Here is a 22,131-nt window from a genome sequence, read left to right as displayed (position 1 = left end):
GACATTGTGTGAGTATTTTAAGAAACATAATGAAGATTAATGCAGAAAACTCTGTGCTTTATTATCTCATTAAACCCATTTTTAACTAAGGATGTGCAGAATGAATGGTATTTTTAGGAAAACAAAATAAGCAGCATTTAAAAATATGTTGTGCTAAGAGGTCAGACCAGGTGAATCAATCAGTCATTTTCTTGAATAAAATTACCACTGTATCTTAAAAGACAAGGGCTGGAGGGGAAAAAGTTCTATACACAAGGCTCTACTAAATGATAGGTTGAAGTGACTAACTGATGCTGGTACTAGGGGAGTCCTCTTGTGCCTGATATTATTCCTAAATTCATGCAGGTGGCGGAAGGAGAGAAAATATATATATTTATAAAATATCAGCGTGCTGTTGCTGTTGTCTTTTTGTGGTGGAAAATGTACTTTTTTATTGTGGTTTTGATGTTGCCCAAACTGATATCACAGAGGAATAATTGTTTGCTGAACTAGGAAGTTACTGTAACTTTTCTTCTATGAGTAGGTTAGCATCTCTCGACCTTGGTACAACTTCCTATCTGTCCATGCAGTGGTGCATGTAAAACATTAAGTTCCCCAGCTCTCTGAACTGGCACAGGGCTACAAAATAAAGGGTGGCGGTGGAAAAGAAATGAGAAACAAGAACGACTAAACAAAAAGAAATACCTCAGATTAAATTTCAGGATTGGTTAAAAAAGAAAAAATGTAGGGCTGATGATTAATCGCAGTTAACTCGCATGATTAACTCGAAAAAATTAACTGCAATTAAAAAAATTGTGATTAATTGCACTGTTAAACAATAGAATACCAATTGAAATTTATTAAATATTTTTGGATATTTTTCTACATTTTCAAATATATTGATTTCTATTACAGCACGGAATACAAAGTGTACAGTACTCAATATTTCTGATTATAAATATTTGCACTGTAAAAATGATAAACAAAAGAAATAGTATTTTTCATTTCACCTCATACAAGTAGTGTAGTGCAATCTCTTTATCAAGAAAGTGCAACTTATAAATGTAGATTTTTTGTTACATAACTGCACTCAAAAACAAAACAATGTAAAGCATTAGAGCCTACAGTCCACTCAGTCGTATTTCTTGTTCAACCAATCACTAAGACAAACAAGTTTGTTTATGTTTACGGAGATACTTGCTGCCTGCTTCTTATTTACAATGTCATCTGAAAGTGAGAACAGGCGTTTGCATGGCACTTTTGTAGCTGATGTGACAAGGTATTTACATGAAAGATATGCTAAACGTTCGTATGCCCCTTCAGCCACCATTCCGGAGGATATGCTTCCATGTTGATGATGTTCATTAAAAAAAATAGTGCATTAATTAAATTTGTAACTGAACTCCTTCGGGGAGAATTGTATGTCTCCTGTTCTGTTTTACCCGCATTCTGCCATATATCTCATGTTATAGCAGTCTCAGATGATGACCCAGCACATGTTCGTTTTAAGAACAGTTTCACAGCAGATTTGACAAAATGCAAAAAAGGTATCAATGTGAGATTTCTAAAAATAGCTACAGCACTCGACTCAAGATTTAAGAATCTGAAGTGCCTTCCAAAATTTGAGAGGGACGAGGTGTGGAGCATGCTTTCAGAAGTCTTAAAAGAGCAACACTCCAATGCGGAAACTACAGAACCTGAACCACGAATAAAGAAAATCAACCTTCTGCTGGTGGCTTTTGACTCAGATAATGAAAATGAACATGCATCGGTCTGCTCTGCTTTGGATCGGTATTGAGCAGAACCCGTCATCAGCATGGACACACGTTCTCTGGAATGGTGGTTGAAGCATGAAGGGACATATGAATCTTTAGTGCATCTGGCATGTAAATATCTTGTGATGCCAGTTACAACTGTGCCATGTGAATGCCTGTTCTCACTTTCAGGTGACATTGTAAACAAAAAGCAGGAAGCATTATCTCCTGCAAATGTAACTAGACTTGTTTGTCTGAGCGATTGGCTGAAGTAGGACTGGGTGGTCTTGTAGGCACTAAAGTTTTACATTGTTTTATTTTTGAATGCAGTTAGTTTTTGTACATAATTCTACATTTTGTGAGTTCAACTTTCATGATAAAGAGATTGCACTACAGTACTTGTATTAGGTGAATAGAAATATACTATTTCTTTTGTTTTTTTTACAGTGCAAATATTTGTAATTAAAAATAAGCATAAAGATAGCACTGTACATTTTGTATTCTGTGTTGTAATTGAAATCAGTATATTTGAAAATGTAGAAAACATCCAAAAATATTTAAATACATATTTTATTATTACTTAACGGTGTGATTAATCGTGATTAATTTTTTTAATCGCTTGACAGCCCTGATACAATCACCAATAATTTTTGCTCTACTCTGTACCTTAAAGTGATAAAAATCAAACTGCATTCTGTAGCTTGATTCTTCAACATTTTGAATCTGTAGTTGCTCTGTAAATAAAATGTACTTAATTTAAAGGTTGTACATATTGACCTGTTTAGCAAGCTGTTATGTTTTCTTTTAAGGACTCTCTTCTTTAGTAGCTACTGACCAGATTATGAGACTTGAATTTTATCTGACCAGTTGTTTTGGGTTAAGAGAAGAGGACACACTTCACTGAAGCAAAGTTTGGATATTAGCAAGGTCTAATGTACCACATTCTGGACACTCCCCCAAAATCCACACCCAAGCGTGAGAGAACAGGGGAGAAATTGGTGGCTCTGAGTCTCTCTCTGACTCTGCAGAAAAATAAAGTCCTTAGAGAAGATTTTTTTCTGCAGAACCCCCATGGCAGGAGTCATGTGATGCATTCTATGCCATGACCTCGGGACCTCAGGGTGTAGTCTACATGTATATAAGTTACCTGATTTCAGAATCAGGACCACAGATAAGAAGTTTTCTTTACCACCATGTAAAAAAAAGGGACAAAAGTTTGGCACAAGTATCTTTGCAGATAGTAGTATACCGTATATACAACAATTTACAAGTTCAAAAGAGGGCCATAAGACAAATGGTTGGCTGTTTGTGCATTTTAAGAGAGAAAGTATTAACTGTCTTTTTATATGCTTCCGTACAGTGTCCATTGCAATCAGGCTTTGATCCTTTTAGAGTAAATAAGAGGAGCACTGTGAATCTGGAGCTGTTTGTTTTTGACTGGAGGAGCATTATGGAGAAATCTTTTCCTCAGTTATGAACAGTGCTCCGTATGTAGTGGTGCCACTGATTGACCTTCAATCTTGGCTAATCCTTCACGCTTTTTATTACTCATAAAATATTAATTAATTTCCCAAGGTATTAGCATTATGCACTGTTTTGCTTTCATTGTTATTCAACAGACCTATCTCTCTACTTTTGCTGCTCAGATGTAAAATGTTGACATATTTAATACAAGAAAACAGCAACAAAATATGAAAGACACTACAGATTGTACCAACTGGCCTGGGTACAGGAAAAGCCGTGGTAATCAAGGCCCGTGAAAGCTCTATAAATAAAACATCTTTGTCTTGTTTTGTACCATCCTAGGATATTACTTCCTATATATCAAAGAAAAGCTTGGCATTAAAAACTGAGAACCTGCTGAGGTTAGAACTGAGCTCAAAGGAAGAGTATATTACTGGCTTATTAAAATGGATGCTTTAGTATACACACACAGTTCACACACCTGAAGAATTCATACCACTCATCTTAATTTATTATAGTGAGAAGTAGAAGAGACTTTTCAGGTTCAGATTTTCTCATAAGAAATGGTCCCTTTGTATCACTCCAGCAGCAAAAAAGGTTTGTAAAGCCAGCAGATCCAGCCAGACAGGGATTCCCTTAAAATGGAGGGGAAATCCTTGGATCATGTAGAGCCAGCATAGCTATAATTTAAGCCATTCTCTCTCCATCTCCACCTTTGGTGTAGTGTGCATATTGGTGGCATGGCTAAGAGCAAGCGTACGTAGCCAGAGTACTACTGTGCTCCAGTGATCCTTGGTAGCAGACCTTTCTACTTGTGGCCAGAGCCAGCCAGCCCTAAAGCTGCTCTAATCTAAGATGGGGACTGGGCTGGCTGTATAAATGGCTACAGGATCATGGAATCATAATGTGTATCTTTGTAGCCCTTCCTCCTGCCCCCCTCAGCTAATTACAGAATCCACAAGTGAGAATCTCAACCTTACTGTGACATGTTAAGTGACATGAGAAATATTGTACACTTGAAACAACAATACAAAAATTGACTCTTAAAATTCCCTCTGTTTTTCAGCAGATTTCATGTTCTGTAAAGAAAGTCCCACTGAATAACCGAGTTCTTCCAAAAAAAAAAAAATTAAAAAAAAATGCATTCCCTTCCTGCAAGGCAGGTGAAGTTTTAAGACTGCAGGTATTCTCTAAAAATAAATTATATTCAAGCACAATGTCTTATTATTAGTATTCCTTTTCCATAAGCCAAAATAGCTAAGGCTATGTACTGCATGTATCAGTTTTTTATTCTGTTTATTTCCTTTTTGATTATTTTTCCATAGTTAAGGAAGCATACACCAAAAGCAATCAAAATAGTCTGTATATCATCTGCAGTGTATTCTCTGGGGACTCTCAGAGCCCAGGAAGCCTGGCAGCCTGCAAGGGAGGCAGCTGGGGAGTCTGGGAGCCAGGCAACTTGCCTCCCTGCTGGCTAGCTGGTGGGCCACCGGTCAGTCTGCCTTCCTGCCTGCCTGGTTTATTTTGAAAGTTTTGACTGAGTCAACACATTCCCCCCATTTTCTGTTAGAAAACTGTTCCACTGGAAAATTTTCAACCAGCTCTAATGTTAAGTATAATAGCGTCAAAATGCAACGTACAAAACAAAATACAAATGCAGGTAGTAGAAAACAGCTTTGAGTTCATATAGCTGTCACTTATAAGTATTCTCTTTGACAAAATTCAGCACAAATGCAGTGCATTTCACTGGTCGGCATGCTCCTTATTTGTGGGGAACCTACCATCCTTAAGCCATTTGATTTTAGGACAATGTTTCATATTCAGTACCTTGTCAAGAATGATTTAAAAATCTGCCTAAGGAAGAAGACTTTATTTGCAAACAGGGAGCTGTTCAGTTAAATCACATGTGCCTTTATACTTCATCAGTGGACATGTAAAATTAGACAGTTTTAAAGATATTTAAAAATATAAAGACAGTCAAACCTAGTATTGGTATTTCAGAAAAATACTTGCAAGCCACATAAAATGGATTTTTTCCCCAAAACTACTAAGCTCTGTAGTCAGATGAGTGAAAGATAATGAGTAACAAAGAACTGTGTGTGTGCAACAATCTGAAACTTTGCCTCAGTTTTAAGATGAGGAAAAAAGTGATAGTAGAGCCTGGTACCCTAGATATGATCTCAGAGAGAGAAGCATTGGGTTTGTGAAAATTATAAAACAGGAAAAATACCTCAAGCCTTATACATCATTTGTGAAGCTTTAAAGTGGAAATCAGGAAGACAGCCAATATCCACTATAAAATTGAAGGGCCACTCTTCATTATTATAGTTCATATTTCTGTTCTTTTCCTACATTTTATTACATTTGTGCTTTTAAGAAGGTCTGCCATAAATACATTATCATGGACAAGGTAATGTTTGAGGATATTGTTGAGATTAAGGAGCTGACTCACAGCAGAAGTGTTTCAGGACATCATATTGTGACTTTTTTCAAGGGCAATGAAAATGAGACAGACATTTTCCATTATTGCTAAATGCTGAGTTGCTAGCATTATGCCACAAGCTCTAGGCAGTAATCATGTATTGCTTTCTTCTATTGAGTGGGTACTCTAGCCTCTAGAAAGTGGAATTCCATCTTGTTGACACATTATGCTTCAGTAGCTAAGCAAGTTGTTTCATTGCTAAAATATGACAAGCTTTCATAGAATGACTGAAATTCTCTTTTTTCTTCTGGTAATGTCTAACATGGTTTGTAATGATCTGTAAAACATAGGAGTCTTTAACATGTGGTGGAATACTGATGAGTTGAAATAACGCCCTTATCCTATAACAACACACTGAAATTAACATGCCGTACCACTGACAAAGAACATCATTTCCAGTGGCTATGCCTTGCAGTATTGAGATTCATTGATCTTGTGACAGATATGAAATTCAGATGTCAGCAGTGACTGGATAAAGCATTCTGGAGAAGGTTTCCATTAACAATGGGGACGATATTAGTTCTTAGTGCTAGAAAAAGCAAAACAAATAGTTTATATAAGGAGAACAAATCAATTACTTATACTCAGTTCAGTATGTCTAAGAATACCTGTTTTTTCTTTTTCCTCTCAGCTGCACAGAGAACTATCTGATAGAATGGCAGTAGAAAACAAATGAGTGTCTCTGTGACCCTATTTGTACTATGGCTAAAACTGTGCTAGCCTCGTATAGTTTCCCTAAACACTGTGGGAAGGCTTTTGGGGGGAAGTGAGCGGGGAGCACAGATGAGAGTTGCCTGATAATTGTACCAGCCAGATGCGTACAGGCTACCAACCTGTACTTTTACAACAAAGTTCTGACATAACACTATATTCACACTGGTCAGGAAAATTGTGTTAGGAGAAACCATGATTAAGTCTAATTATTGCTAGAAGTGATAAATCAAAACTGGAACCTGCTATCCAGTACTGTGTTTGTGCATGTGGAGGTGCCGGGGTGGGAGGGAATAAAACTGGATCCGTTTCTGAATCCACGCCGTTTGCTTTTGCAAAAGAAAAATAGAGCCATTTTATCCATTTCTGTATGAAACACAAATGGGCCAAAACTGGCACCACTTATGTTGATCCATTTTTAAGTTGAAAGTTGAAATAAAATGGGGTTCTGATTTAAATCACCTTTTAATTTTGGTTTTAGGGCTGTTTCCTGAATCTCAGTCCTTTACCTAGGCCATTAGACCACAGTGCTCCCCTGAAAAGTCATTTAAGATCTGATTTTTGGAGGTGCTCAACACCCTGATTTGCCACTGGCTTAATTAGGAGTTCTGGGTGCTCAACCTGCCTGCTTCAGTTTCTCCACCCGTAAAATGGGGGAAATGACATTTACTGTAGATGAAATGTGAAAGTGAACATGATAGACAATGTTTGTGGCTTCCAGTAGATCATCTCAAGCATTTATTTTACAGATTTGGAAAAGAGGCTTAGAAAGGAGAAGTGACTTGCCTCATAGACACTGTGATCTAGTGAGCAGAGAGAACTCTCAATCCCCTTCATTCTGTCTACTCCAAGCTAGTTGAGCAGGGTATCCAGAGTGATGTCTGGAGGAATGGAGACAGTCAGAGAGGTCTTCTATAGCTCAGCCATTATATTACATAACATTAATGAAGTCTGAAGTCCAGGTTTAAGTGGCACATAAAGCTGTATGCAATTGCAGGCTTGGCCTCTTTCACCAAGAGAAACTCCACTGAGTGGGTGCGGAGACACTGCAGACCACCTCTGATGGAGAGAGGTGTCACTGTATGGCCAGTCAAGTAGGATGTTGGGTGTAAAGAAAGGGAGGTAAAATCTGATTGCAGGAAGCTCCAGTGGATTCTTCTTGTACATGAAACCAAGCCCTGTCTGCCGGATGAATGCATATCCTGATCCAGCCTACCATTTCTAAAATCATACGAAAAAGGGAAAAAAAGAAACTCCAGTCCTAAAGGACTCCTCTGAGACCATAGGGAACATCTGAGGCTCTCCCCACTCATGATATGTCCTTGTAAACTGACTACATTTTTAAAATAGATAAGGCAAATAAAAATGAATTTGTAAATTAACATAACTGGCGATAAAGTGGTGAGATTTTGCTGTGAATAAAGATGTACATCACTGAGCCATAGGAGATGACCCAATAATGCAATCAACTAAGAATGTGTTTTCTGGGATTAGAGGAGATGAAAGACAGGATCCTAATTATGTAACAGGCTTATTTGAGCAATCTAAAAACTTTTCACATTTGACCAGGAATCCAAAACACAAGCTGAATGCAGAAGATTATTTATATATGCAAAATAAATAAATAAAATCAAAGTAAGCTTATATAGAGCCTTTCATGTGGAGGCATCCTCAGGGATTTTGGAGTCACACTATTGTATTATTGCATTATTGTAAAATGCAGGAGCTGCTTAATCAATGAGAAAAGATGGAATAAAAAGGCAGGATTAGAATAAGATTTAAGATTAGAATGAGCCTATTGACCTAACATCGTGGTTTAGCCACGGTAAATTCAAAGTTCTGAATCACAAGAATTAAAAGGATGTCCTCCTATATCTCGGGCTTAATTTTTGGAATAACCAATGGGCCAGTTTCAGAAGAACTTAAAAATAATCAGAAGGTTCAGAGGCAGCAGCTCCCATAAATAGATGCATATAACAGGTCCCAATGTAAGCATTGTTTTCTATAGTTTTTATGGCAATTCTGATCTGGCATTGTTCTACATCTACTTTATACTCATGTAAATGACTGCACGAGACAGAGTGGAGAATTAGGGCCTGAATCCACTCTGCAAATTAAAATGTAAAGAGTAGTAACAGTTGTATCCGACAGAGTAAGTGCCACCTAGGACTGTCAATCAAGGCATCTGCTGTGTGACCTTTGTGGGTCCGTATGCGCACAGAGGGGACTCGTGGATGGAGGTATGCAGGTCTCAGAATCTTGTTTATGGTTCATGTGACAGGTTCCTGTGTACCTAACCAATCAAGAGCTGTTGTAAATCCAACAGGGCTCAGACTCCGTGTTTCATTGGTTACTTTGTTTATATGTACTATGTGCTGTTACCAGTTCTTTGGAGCTATCTGCTGGTCAGGTTACTCCACCGTGACTCGCCTTGAAGTAGAGCTCTGGTGCCTATAGCCTCACACCCTTAATAAGGAATGTGTTAAGTACTTACCTGAGTTCCCAGTAGTCAGTACCCGGACGGACCAGGAGGGTAGCAGGTGGAACCTGAGGGAATTACTGCTTCCCAGAGGAAGACTAGGGGGTTAGCTAGATAGACAGATAACCCCCAACAGCAGTTTGTATAAATGTAGAGTCTGTGAAGACTCGTTTCAGAGAAGCAAATAATATGAAGCTCTGCCATAATGTAACCTTTACAAAAGCAAGCACAGTCCCATGTAACACACTGAAAACATTGGTCGAATTCTGGCAATTTTCCACTGGTTGATCAGAGAAACCCCTAAACAGTTTCTCTACATTGTTGTGAATGTTAAACAGGATTGTGATATTAGGACTGATCCCTGTGGCAGGCCATCATTGAGCGTGCATGGCTTGGTGACCGGGTCATCAAGGAACACGTGAAACCTACAATTAGTCAGAACTTCTCGGAATAACTTTATCATTGCATGGCATAGGATAATCTTGCTGGTTTGCAGGAGAAGGCCATTCCTCCATACAGTGTCACAGGTGGCAGATAAGTCTAAGAAAGCTGCCCCAGTCTTAAGTTTTCACTGGAATTCTCACCTCAGTGTGTGGTATTAAGGTTAGTGGTTGGTCAGTGCAGCTGCAGCTTGGTTGGAAACTCACTTGTTCATTTGATAACATTGCTTCCAGAACCTGCATAATCCTTGCCAGTAATATTCTTTCCCTGAGCTTGTACATCATGCAGAGAAGTGATATGGGTCAATACAGTGGTGGATTACTGGTGAGTTCTCGGTCTTAGCACTGGCCGTAGATTCTCACCAGATCCTCTGGACAAACCCTGAGGAATGGATATCAGAGAACAGCATTGCCTACCATTTCTGTCTCTTGGCTCTGAGGTTTTTAAGAAATTCCGGAAAAGACACCTTCATGTCCTGCAGCTTTCCCAAGTGGGAGATCTTTGTTTACCTCTTCAGCCATGATGGGCAACGATGTGGGGAATGAACCGACTATTTGTTGGCGAACTCTATGCATTTTGTGCTTAGTAGATTTGTCCTCTACTGCTTTTGAGTTCATAAGAAGCATTCTTGTAATTGCATCAGCTAATACATCAGGATTTTGAATTTTCACTGGGTTTTCAGCCCCATGCTGATGCAATAATAGCTAAACTTTGCAGCTGGAGTGAGTAAAGTCCAGAGCTTCAGTCATCTTGCCCTATCTTCGATAGCATGCTAAATTCACTGATTCTCATAAGGAATTTCAGTGTTCAGGTCTCCAGACATTTGGTAGTTCTTTAATAGCCTATCTTTTTTCATAGCCACTGGAGATGTTTTTTCGTGCAGTTATTTGAATGAGCTGGGTGAAGCGAGTGAAATTTTTGGGCTTCAGAGGAATCACATTGATGGTGGCCTGAATTGTGGCAATGAATCCTGGCCTGTTTGCCTTTTGAAAGTTCACTCATGGTTTGGGCAATGACCTATTTACTGGGAGTTAGTCCCAATGTGAATTATCACTGATTGAGGCTGACTGTGCAGTGGCGGGCATGGATGAGTGTTCACGTTGCACTCTATCAGTACCCAGCACAGGCGGGGGAAGCTAATGGCTCCAATCAGTGGACCAAATTCGGTGATGAATCCTGGCCCCGTGCCACCTGAAGCATGTTGTGCATTCCCTAAGAAGGAGACTGTGTAGAAAGTTAGCAAGATTGTGCTGCCTGACCCATTTTAAGGTTAATAATGTTCGCATTGATGGCCAATTTATCTGACTGTGATAAGGTTCTTACCCCAGAATCAAGCAACACAGAGCTAATACTATGGAGTTCAATGTCTTGTGAGGACTGTCAGGGTAGATGACAGGGACACTCACACTGAGGTCAAATTAAAGCCTTAGAGATCTTTATTAAAATAATGAACAAAGCCAGAAAGGACCCAAGCCACATAAAAAGGCAGAGATAATACAATATCAGAGTTATCTGTGGTAGCATTCTTTGCATAAGCTTTTAGAATTGCATACTCACACCCTTCCTTGAGGACCTGGTGGTAAGAGACAAAGGGGCCAGCCCTGTCTCTGACATGCCAATGGATCAAGTTCTTCAACTAGCTGAAGGATCAAGTAGTTGAAAGCAGATAGTGATGGAAGAAGCCCAGAAAAAAACTGACCCCAGACCACATCGTGGCTGCCCTGTTATAAGGCCTGAGCATCATCTGCTCATGCTCAGTCCTCCATGCCCAAATTTAGCTTTTCACCCACATAATAATGCAGTGTACTTATCCTACAGGGTAACATATTGATATGTGTAACTTCCATCTTAACTCATTATCATACTTGTTACCCCTTGCTTAAGGAGATTTGCGATTATTTCGTCCATGTTTCTTGCAGTAACATTTACTGGTACTTTCTAACTCTACCATTGAGCAAGCTCTTCTTAGTTCCCAAAAATCTAAAGGTAACCATAGGCCATTTATCTGTGCCAAAGACTACGGCCTACTTAACCACACTTATGCTAATTTATGCGTAAGCTAACATTTATAGGATACAGGCCTGAAAGTTTCTTGGGGTACAGCTGAATATAATGAAAACCAGCTTAATATAATAAAGACAAGACATTACATATAGTAGACAAGCTTGCCCTATTGGGCTACAAATGGTTCTGGATGTGTTCTGATGGATTCTGAACTGTGTCTTTGGTGAGGAAGCAGAGATCTGGATTGTAGTCTCTGATACAGTGGGCAGAATGAAAAGTGCCTTTTTTTTTGGCATTGAAAAGAAGGTATGTCTTTGTTTGATGACCATTCTGCATGTGTCTTGCCCTGCAGTATCATTGCTTCGATAGACTGAAATCATATGGTCACTAAAGAAATCACAGATGTACTTAGCCAGAAAATAAGATGTGGGTATGGAGGGAGAAGGCCAATTTGTATTAGGAGACTTATACACATTAACTACTGTTATCTTGCAAATAATTGAGCTGGCAAAGGCTCCGGAATTGCTCCTGGACTCGATCATGTCATAATCCTCAATGCCCTGCTTGAAGAGGTATATGGCAAGTCAATATCTTGGGTAATGGAAGGAAGCCTCCAGATTGTAGCTGACAATCCAGCAGCATGATTCTTGAGTGTCATCTTTGATATGGGTTTCTTGCAGTGCAATGATGTTGATCATAATATGAGCTAGGTAGTCACGTTTAGATTGGGACACACCTTCAACAGTCAATTGGCAAATTCGTAGAACTGGGTGTACAGTTCTCTTAAAGTGACTCTGGGAGGAGTACTTTTTGCATGGGAGCCATTTCCATTGCTGTTCAATCCAAGACTTTGGTGAATGACATTGATTATGCCTTGGCGCACAATAAGGCAGACCACAAGAAGGTTGTCATCAATCTTCCCCAAACATCATGACAGAAATTTGTCTATGCTGATGACATTTCTCTGACCACACCGACATGGGATTTACCTATCATAGAAGAAATCCTAACCCAGAACTTTAAAACCAAGGAAGCATATTTCTTATATTAGTGGCTAAATCCAAATCCAGCAAGACTCTTGTGTCAACACTCAGTCAAAACAATTGAGAAGCTAAGGTAGAACTGCATATGTACTTTCGTGGCCAGCAGATAAGATAAGATTCCACCCCCAAAATATCTTGGTGTGATATTATACTGAAACTCACAAACCACCAACACCTGAAAAACGTCCATGACAAAATACAGATCCATGTAAGCCTCATCCAGAAATGGGCAAGAACAATCTGGGGACCCAATATAAAAACTCTGTGGATCTCTTCACTGGCCTTTGTCTACTCTACCACAGAATACAGCTCACCTGTCAGGACACAGAGCTCCCATAAATCACTTGTTGACTCTGAACACCACCACGCAGATCGTTACAGACATGGTAAAATCAGTGCCACAACTGTGGCTTCCTGTACTGGTGTACATCCCCCCCCCCCTTCAAATGTTCGGTGACATGAGAATCCTTTAGGAGTCCCAGTGTAGTTGAGGGAATGTAGTAGATTGCTGACTCACTGGCGAAGTGCCTCCTGCTGGTTGTCTGGGAATTAGCTCAATTCCAGCACTCAGAGAGCCTCCTGCTGGCCGGTGTCTCTCCTGCCTCAGGCCCCTGTGTCCCTCCTGGACCCTGTTGCCCCTTACCTTGGGGTGCTGCCCACAGCAGTGCCCCCACACTCTGGGTCTCCCTTCCCAGGGGAACTCCCTCCCCCTGTGCCCACCTTGCCTCAGTGGCTACTGCCAGTCCTCATCTAGCCCCCTTTCTCTGGGGCAAACTGCAGTGTGTAATGGCCACTCATCACTGGCAAAGGGGTTGGACCAGCTTCCTCTGCCTATCCCCGGACTGCACTTCTGCAGCTCCAATACCTGCTAAGGCTTTTAACAAGGCTTCAGCCTGGGGAGTTGCCAGGCTGGAGCTCCCCAGCTTGTCCTGCCCTTCCCCAGCACAGTTCTGCTTCTGGTACCCTGGGCTCCCAGGTAGCTAGGTCCTTCTCTCTCCAAGGCTGGAATGAGACTAACCCAGCTCCTCCCTTATCCTTATATCAGGGACAGTTGTGGCCTGATTGGGTGTGTCCACAGCTGTGGCTGCCTCCCCAAAGCAGCCTACCTCAGCTGCTTTTAACCCTTTTTTCCTAGTAGTGAGGTAACTGCCCCACTACAGGGAACAAGGATCTTTCAGTACATGAAGACCTAAATAACATACTGAGATTCTGACACAAAGTAAAGGTTACTTCTGCAACCTTAGTTCTAAACCCTTACACATATGTGTTACAATATATTTAACTACATGGTCCCGTATTGTTGTTTTCTCATTTACTGTCCAGATTGGATGGTGCACAGTGAATGAAAAAAGTTCCATGCTTCACTCTGGGCCACTGGTCATGTATTAAAGTAAGGGAGTCCCTTCACCCCACTGTGTTATCTGCTTGGATTGCAAGTCCAAGCACTGGATGGAAAGTAGGCTTCATGGGATGGCTATTCCCACTTGCGAGCAAGCAGGCAGTGAGGGGCAGATATGGAGCCTTGGCTGGAACAGAGCTGAATTAGCATGACTGGGAGGTAATTTACACCTTGTAAAAAACTGCAGTAAATCTTTCCCCAGAAGCAAGGGACTGTGACTTTCTGAATAACAGTTCCTTCCCAGGGCATAGCAGCTATGTGCAATTTCTTATAAGATCTTTGAGCAAAGGATCATCATTCTATCCTCAGTTTGCAATTAAAATTGTGTAGAGGTAGAGTAAATCAATTGAAGACCATGGATTTACTTTGCATTTGCATCAGGGTAAGAGGAAAATTTGGCCCTCAGTATACAGGTTACAATACTTAATATACTACAATATGATATTTCTAGGTATTCTATATAAAATTGAGATAGACTGGCTGGTGTGCAACGAATGAGGCAGGTGTGCACTCATTGAACAGCAAAAAATAGTGTTAAAAGGTTTACAGATAATCTTATTTATTTAAAAACTGTAATTAAATGAAATTACAGAAAACAAATCATCTGTTTAAATTTTGTAAGTAGGAAGCAATTGTGCTGTGCACAGCTTTTCTTGTCACTTCTATTTCAATAAGTCATTTAACAATACATGTCACATGCAGAACTTTATTTCAAAACTATTTCAAATAAATAGCAAAGGCACTATTTCATAATCGGAGATCTCTGTGCATCATTTTGAAGTGTTAAAACAAAGCTGTTTTTCAATTATCAGAGTTCAAAAGAAACATCTGTAAATGTCTTAATTGCTGAAAATGCATCCATTTAATGTTGGATAACTCAAAAATGGATGAAGAGATGATGTTTATGAAATGTCAATTAAAAATCGACTCCTGAATAAGAGACTAAGCATTGAAAGCTTTAGTCCAAAAGGGAACATTTGGGGAAAGCTACAAGTGAGTGAAAGTAGGTTTAGGACAAAAGTTGCAGCTCAGTCTTAACAGCAGCATTACAGTTGCAAAGCAATAATACAGAGAGTAAAGAAAATGGTCTAAAGTCACAAATGATTGGTGAAAAGAAAATAAATTTAAAATAATGTATTCCAACTAAACAAGACATCTTTTGCACATTTTAAAAAAATACTCTGAATTTGGAGAACGAACATCTGTAATTCAGTGAGAGTTGTGAGAGATAATAGAAAGCTACAATACAGCGTGTGCTTAAAAGAACATGATGAAGAAAAAATAAAAGGGAAAATTCTGATGTGGATAATATAATATATCACTGAATGTGGAGGCCTTGACCAAGGGCAGAGTGTCATGGTTGGATAACCATGTCTCTGTTAACTCCATTATATCCACACATTTCTCAGAAATTAAATCATTGAAACCACTGGCTTTTCCCCCCCCCAAGAGCTCTTATGTTAAATTGGGTGACATGCACTGCAATGATAGAAAATCTATTCTGCTGACACTTACAAGACATGAGCTAAGAGATAAAGTGGAAAGTGTTAAGATACTGGTGGCTCACTTGTTCAAATGGAATCAGCTGGCAAAATTGCTTGGTTAACCTTGCCATGGTTTTCCCCCACACACAAAAAGCACAGCACAGTAATATATATTGGCCTTATCTTTCTTAATATTTTTAATATTTTATTTGAAACCAATACAAAAATCAGATATCCAACATCAAGATATGACAGTGATTAGCTCCTTGTAATACCTAGAGTAGATACATTAAACATGATTGATCCTTGGAATACACAAAATCCTTGTATTTCCTTCACATGCCGTTTAATCCTAACAACAATGTACAATGCTGAAGATGATCTGCAAAGGAAAAAATAATGGTTTGTGCCCTGTTCATTAAAATATATAAAGAAGGCCAGACAGGGTTTCTTTTACAGGATTGGGATGTGTCAAAAATGACTTTTCCCACTTATTTCTCCCTTTCAATTAAAAGATATGTAAAGTTTTATCTGTCTTCCCTTTTTTTGCTGGAGGACTTCTTGTATCTTTTGAACTTTCTGAGCCCTTACTTTAGGAGGTGGGCATGAATTTCTCATTTTAGAAAACAAGCCAAAAAACCCCCAAACCCACCTTTCAAGCCTTCTCTATACATCCTAAAGAAGCAAAAGGCACACACCAATGTTCTTTTGCCTTCACGGATAATTATTTTAATGGAACATATGCAGTCTAATAAAAATTTGAAAATTATCTTTCTGGAATTATTAGAATTAACAATGAAATTAAATAATAAGGCTAAATTAGGGGTCAACTGCCCAGAGTAAGGGGCAAGACATAGCTTCACAGCCTCAAGTGAGACCTGGGAAGGAACTGTAATCTTGGTTCTGGATTCTTAAACTTGTAAGGCCAGGGCATGCCTAGCTGTAGTTTAGCCATGCAGTGGAGTAAGGACAAGAAAGACTCACCCTGATTTGCCCAGCATGGACTCTCCATATTTTAGCTTGAACATGGGGAGGGAGACCAGGTTCTGTGCCACTGGTACTATTCCTCAAGCAAATGGATGGGGAGAGAGTGAAACGTTGTCTCCACTCGCCCCAAGGGTGCTGAGTTGGTGCAGAGAGGAAAGTAAATTAGACCCAATCAAGTGCTGCCCAGGTGGCAACATGGAAGAAATACCCACTCTCCATTCTCTTTGGCCACCTGCTCAGCCACAGTGAAACAGCTTCTACAGCCTCCCATCAGAATATCTCATAACCCAGTGGTTAGGGTACCTCACCTAAGAGGTAGCAGATCCCTATTCAAATCATTTCTCTCCTCCCAGGTGGAGTGGGGACTTGAACCAAGGGTCTCCCAAATCCCAGGTGAGTACACTAAGCTAAAAGTAATGAGGAAGCTGCTCCTGTTGCCTGGCTTCTCGCAGGAGCAGTATAGGCACCTCACTCCAAGAGAGGGTCCCTAGTTGTGAATTCCTAGCAGAGATAAGTGCATCCCTGCATCCCAGGCTTTGGTGCCTGTTTCCATGAGAGGGGTGGAGCTTAGCACACCCCTCTCTGGTTGGCATCTCCCATTCTCTACCTCAGGCAACTGCCTGCCTAGTGTGCTGGCTTCTGTGGGTCACACTGTAAGGCCCCTATCTCTGCCCATGAGTTGCACAGGAGCCTAAGGACCTCGTTCATGCTTTGTAAATCCAGTAATTTCCTAGGCCCCTAAAAGTTAGGCATTGCGATGCTCAGTCTAACTCCTTTTGTACATCCAGGGATATGTCCCTTTCCCTAAAGTCCCCTGCTCTTTTATTTGAGATTAAGCATGCAGAGTCCTCTCTTGGTGCCTCCTCCTAGACTGGAAGTTGGGGAGAGAGAAGCAGACCCGTCCTGAAGGCAGTGGGATGGGAGGAGAGAGGCCTCTGAAGACACCATTGGTAAGGCCCTGGACCTGTAGTTAGGTTAGGGGGTTGGGACTGTAGTAGCAAACTGAGGGGGGTGGGGGTAAGCTTCATATGGGAGATGGGGATAGGAGTCAACCTATGGGGGAATTGAGGCATCAGCACAATGGGAGTATACAGGGAGATAGGGTCAGTATATGAGTGGATGAGTGCATCACATTTGGGCACACAAAGGGAGGAAGCTACCTTGTGGGGATGGCTGGGGATTCCAGTAGCTTAACTCCCTGACTTGGACCTCACTGGCTACAGAGAGCTCTCCAGTGAGGGGAGAGAGCATCTTCACCCCCTTCACAAGCCTAAGTAATGGGGCTGCTTCCATTGGCTGGGAACAGCAGCTTACACCTGGACATTTGTGGGGGTTGGGAGTTGGAGTTCTACCTGCTACCCATGCCGAGAAGCTAGACTTTCCATCAGCATGTGTAGTAGCTCTGATTGGCTACCCTTCTCTAGCAAGCAGGGGAATGGAGAAAAACAGCCAATCAGGTTTGGTTTTCTTCACAGATGCACAGAAGAGTCTGAAAACCCATAGTCTATAGGGAAAACTCAGACATGTCAAGTCTGAGAGTCACTATAGGTGCATACAGAATGGTTAGATATGTAGTGCAGGGATGGGTGCGCAGAATGATAGGCTATGTGTATTTGGAATGGGGAGTTTTGTGCATGCAGAATGGATGGGTAAATGTAGACTGAATTGGGATAGTTGTGGTGTGAGTTATACCTGCAGTGTGTGAGAGAGTGGGCAAGGAAAGAATAGGAGTAGGGTGGAATGAGTTGGTGTGAAATGAACGAGAGTTGATATATAATTCTTAAATGTGAGGGGAGTATATAAATGGGACAAACAGGAAACATGTCTATACCATTTTATGTAAATCAGCATATATTAATGTGCATTATTGAAATTTATGGTAATTGGGATCTACTGGATTTTTGTTTTCAGATGTTTGCAGATATGAAATTTTTATCTCACACTATGAAAAAAAGTTTCATCCAGCCATAACATAATGTAATAATTACCTAGATTTTTCCAGGAAAACGTTTCTTGTTTGGAGAAGAGAGTGCTTTGTTGGCTGTCTATGGAGTGCCATTAATCTGAACCAGTAACTGGCCACGTCTTCCAGTTGTAGGAATGATTATGGGAATGGAAGAGGTTGTAACTGATGAGTTAAATAAATCAGAAAGGAAATAAACTTAGCAATAAATGTACATTGAAATAATAGCTTTTTATGCTCCTGTGGTTCCCACCAATGGTGTTTTCATAATATACATCACAAATATTCACTGTCCAGGGAAACACATTAATGGTATTGTATTGTTTTTAGTATGAGCCAAGTGGTGCTTATCCCAGTGGGATATGACATTAACTATTAGCAAACAATTTCTTACATGATTTCAGTCAACAGAAAGCTGAAGAGTTCAATCTCCATTTCAGAGTGTGACATGTAACTATTCAAAAGTGCATTAAAGGACATTTAACCCATGCAGAACATTCCAGCTGAAGAAATGGCACGTGGCAGATATCAATTGCTCTAAAACCATTCACAAATGTTACTTGATTACAAAAAATGTTATCTGTGTAAAATTAACATTTTCTAATTCACTCATTCAGGAAAATTATCATCTGGATTTTTCCATATGGATGACCAAATGTTGGCTCCTGAGTTTAAAAAAAATTACATCTCTACAGACTGAGGGGGTTTCGCAGAACTAACAACAGTTTTCTCTACGCACAAAAAAGTTAAACAAAACACACAGTAAATGAAGTCAGATTATCATTATATTTCGTATCTAGGTAGATATTTTTTATGTACTAGGGGACATTCTATTTTGAACTCTATAATCTTTGCCTGAAGACATATATGAATGATGATGCCAAAGATTTTGTGTGAAAAGGTCACTGCTTTGCTAAGACAAGAATCATCTATGCCAGTAACACATACATTAACAATTCCATATACTGTTCCTAGAAAACTAGGTAGTCATATTAATGGCCCCACATGAAACCAAAGGAGTTGATGTAGCAGAACTTTGCACCAGTATTAGTTGTGTCCTTATCAATACAATCAATAGTTTTCTTCAAGAAGAGTTCTGTATTTTTCTTACTACACTCCCAACCCTGCCGGGTATAGTATACCCTAGCACTGTGTGGAATTTTCTGCCATTGCAGCTGTCATAAATATAAAGGGAAGGGTAAACACCTTTAAAATCCCTCCTGCAAGAGGAAAAACCCTTTCACCTGTAAGGGTTAAGAAGTTAGGATAACCAATGAGGAGACAAGATATGACCAAAATGACCAATGAGGAGACAAGATACTTTCAAAAGCTGAGGGGGAGAGAGAAACAAAGTCTCTCTCTCTCTCTCTCTGTCTATGTGATGCTTTTGCCAGGGACAGAACAGGAATGGAGTCTTAGAACTTAGTAAGTAGTCTAACTAGATATGCGTTAGATTCTGATTTCTTTAAATGGCTGAGAAAATAAGCTGTGCTGAATGGAATGGATATTTCTGTTTTTGTGTCTTTTTGTAACTTAAGGTTTTGCCTAGAGGGATTCTCTATGTTTTGAATCTAATTACCCTGTAAGGTATTTACCATCCTGATTTTACAGAGGTGACTCTTTTTACTTTTTCTTTTATTAAAATTCTTCTTTTAAGAAACTGAATGCTTTTTCATTGTTCTTAAGATCCAAGGGTTTGGGTCTGTGGTCATCTATGCAAATTGGTGAGGATTTTTATCAAACCTTCCCCAGGAAAGGGGGTGTAACGTTTGGGAGGATTTGGGGGGGAAAGACATTTCCAAACGGACTCTTTCCAAATTATATCCCTGCTAGACGTCTGATGGTAGCAGCAATAAGTCCAAGGGCAAAAGGTAAAATAGTTTGTACCTTGGGGAAGTTTTAACCTAAGTTGGTAAAAGTAAGCTTAGGAGGTTTTAATGCAGGTCCCCGCATCTGTACCCTAGAGTTCAAAGTGGGGAAGGAACCTTTACAGCAGCATACTTGGAATGACCACAACCTCACTTCTTTTCAAACATTCAATAAATTGTGCTACCTCACTTGGCAGAGCAGCCAATTGCCAGCAACCAAGAACCACCTCTTTGCCCTCGAGATGTGTGTCACAGTTATGGGGCTAACTGCACCTCTGATCCCTCCAGGTCTCTTCAGGTGCACCCCCAATGATGTCTTAAGCCTCGAGCCACCATGTCTCTCTTTGGGTGGAATCATACAGTTCTCCTCCTCTGAGACCAGGCCCTGATCTGTAGCCTCCTATGATCAACTGTGATTGCCTCAGCAGGTGTGATTTATCTTCAGTACCTGCAGTTTTGTTCCCTTGGGGAGCTATGGCAGTGGTAGCCAGTAAGCAAATATGCCTTTTTAAAGCAAAGTATTATTCAGTCAGAATAAAAGCATGATGTTGCACTTCATATGATTTTATGAAAATATGATAATGAGTGTGAATATAATGTAACTGGAATATGCTTCGTGCAAAAAGTCTCTTGTAAGGTATCATTACAAAGCTTATAATCTACTGAGTGTGGTCATCCTATTTGTATAAATGTATCATTCTTGTATCTAAAACTAGAAATATGAAATATAACTCTGAGGTCCTATTGTAATTATGCAAAGTGTGGGCCATTAATGGTGGTTTGGAAACTTGATGGCTCCCATCAACTAGGACAATTGGTTGTAAGTGGCTCTGTTTACTGGCAAGCCTTCCTGTGAGTCAGGCCAGGAGGAATGAAGGCTTGGGGTCTCAAGGGACATGTGACCATGCCACCTGTTACTGGAATCCATCTTAAATCTGGCGCTTTTCCATTTAGAAGAAGGGGTGGGGACCCAGAGAGATGAAGATTCCCGCCTTGTGCCAAAGCTATATAAGGGGGTGGAACAGAACAAGGAGGTTCCAGTCATGAGAAATCCCCTAGTTACCACCTAAGCTGGAGTTAACAAGAACTGTACTGGGGAAAGGCCTGGGCCCAGACTAGGAAGGAATCCAATCTGTGAAAGAAGCTTATTGAAACATCTCTGAGGGTGAGATTTTATCTGTAATCAGTTTCTTTGTGTATTAGGCTTAGACTTGCGTGTTTTGTTTTATTTTGCTTGGTAGCTTACTTTGTTCTGTCTGTTATTACTTGGAACCACTTAAATCTAACTTTTTATACTTAATAAACTCACTTTTGCTTATTAATTAACCCAGAATAAGTAATTAATACCTGGGGGAGCAAACAGCTGTGCATATCTCTCTATCAGTGTTATAGAGGGCAGAGAATTTATGACTTTACCCTGTATAAGCTTTATACAGAGTAAAACGGATTAATTTGGGGTTTGGATCCCATTGGGAGCTGGGTGTCTGGGTGCTGGAGACTGGAGCACTTCTTAAGCTGTTTTCAGTTAAGTCTGCAGCTTTGGGGCATGTGGTTCAGACCCTAGGTCTGTGTTGGAGCAGACTGGTGTGTCTGGCTCAGCAGCGCAGGGTTCTGGAGGCCCAAACTGGCAGAGGTAGTCTCAGCACATCAGGTGGCAGTCCCAAAGGGGTCTCTGTGACTGAACCTGTCACAAAAAGCATCATAGAGAGAAAGATCTTCAAACAATAAAACAGACTGTATGCATGTCTGGCTTACCAGGAATATCTCCATCTTCCGCACGGGGATCCTGGTAGGTCTAAGCTTTCTATAAATCCCTGACACCGTTAGAGTGTGGGTGACAATATTGTCCTTTAACTCACACGCAAATTCTTGTTCCCCCTGCTTTTGGGGAGTGTTGCTTTAATTCTTACCCAGTCCTTTGATCACTTCTCTTCTCAGCGATTAAGTCACTTTTTAACTCTTCATAGCTGTTTGATCCTACTACTGGCAAGAAAGGTTCGCAACTTGTTCAAGACAGATACAGGATCCTTGAAGATAATAGCTTTCCCTGTTGTCTTTCAAGTGTGTGCCTGG

General features: G+C 40.3%; 1 protein-coding gene across 6 annotated transcripts in view; it reads left to right on the top strand.

Annotated features, from left to right (window-relative positions):
• The window catches only part of PRKN (parkin RBR E3 ubiquitin protein ligase), a 1,248,399-nt gene that overhangs the window by 1,062,624 nt on the left and 163,644 nt on the right, over positions 1–22,131 (top strand). The gene's annotated exons all lie outside the window — the stretch shown is intronic.

The sequence above is a fragment of the Eretmochelys imbricata genome, chromosome 3 (assembly GCF_965152235.1).
Source record: "Eretmochelys imbricata isolate rEreImb1 chromosome 3, rEreImb1.hap1, whole genome shotgun sequence".
Classification (NCBI taxonomy): Eukaryota; Metazoa; Chordata; order Testudines; family Cheloniidae; genus Eretmochelys; species Eretmochelys imbricata.
The sequence above is the reverse complement of the archived record's forward strand: the minus strand, read 5'-3'. Positions and strand labels throughout refer to the sequence as shown.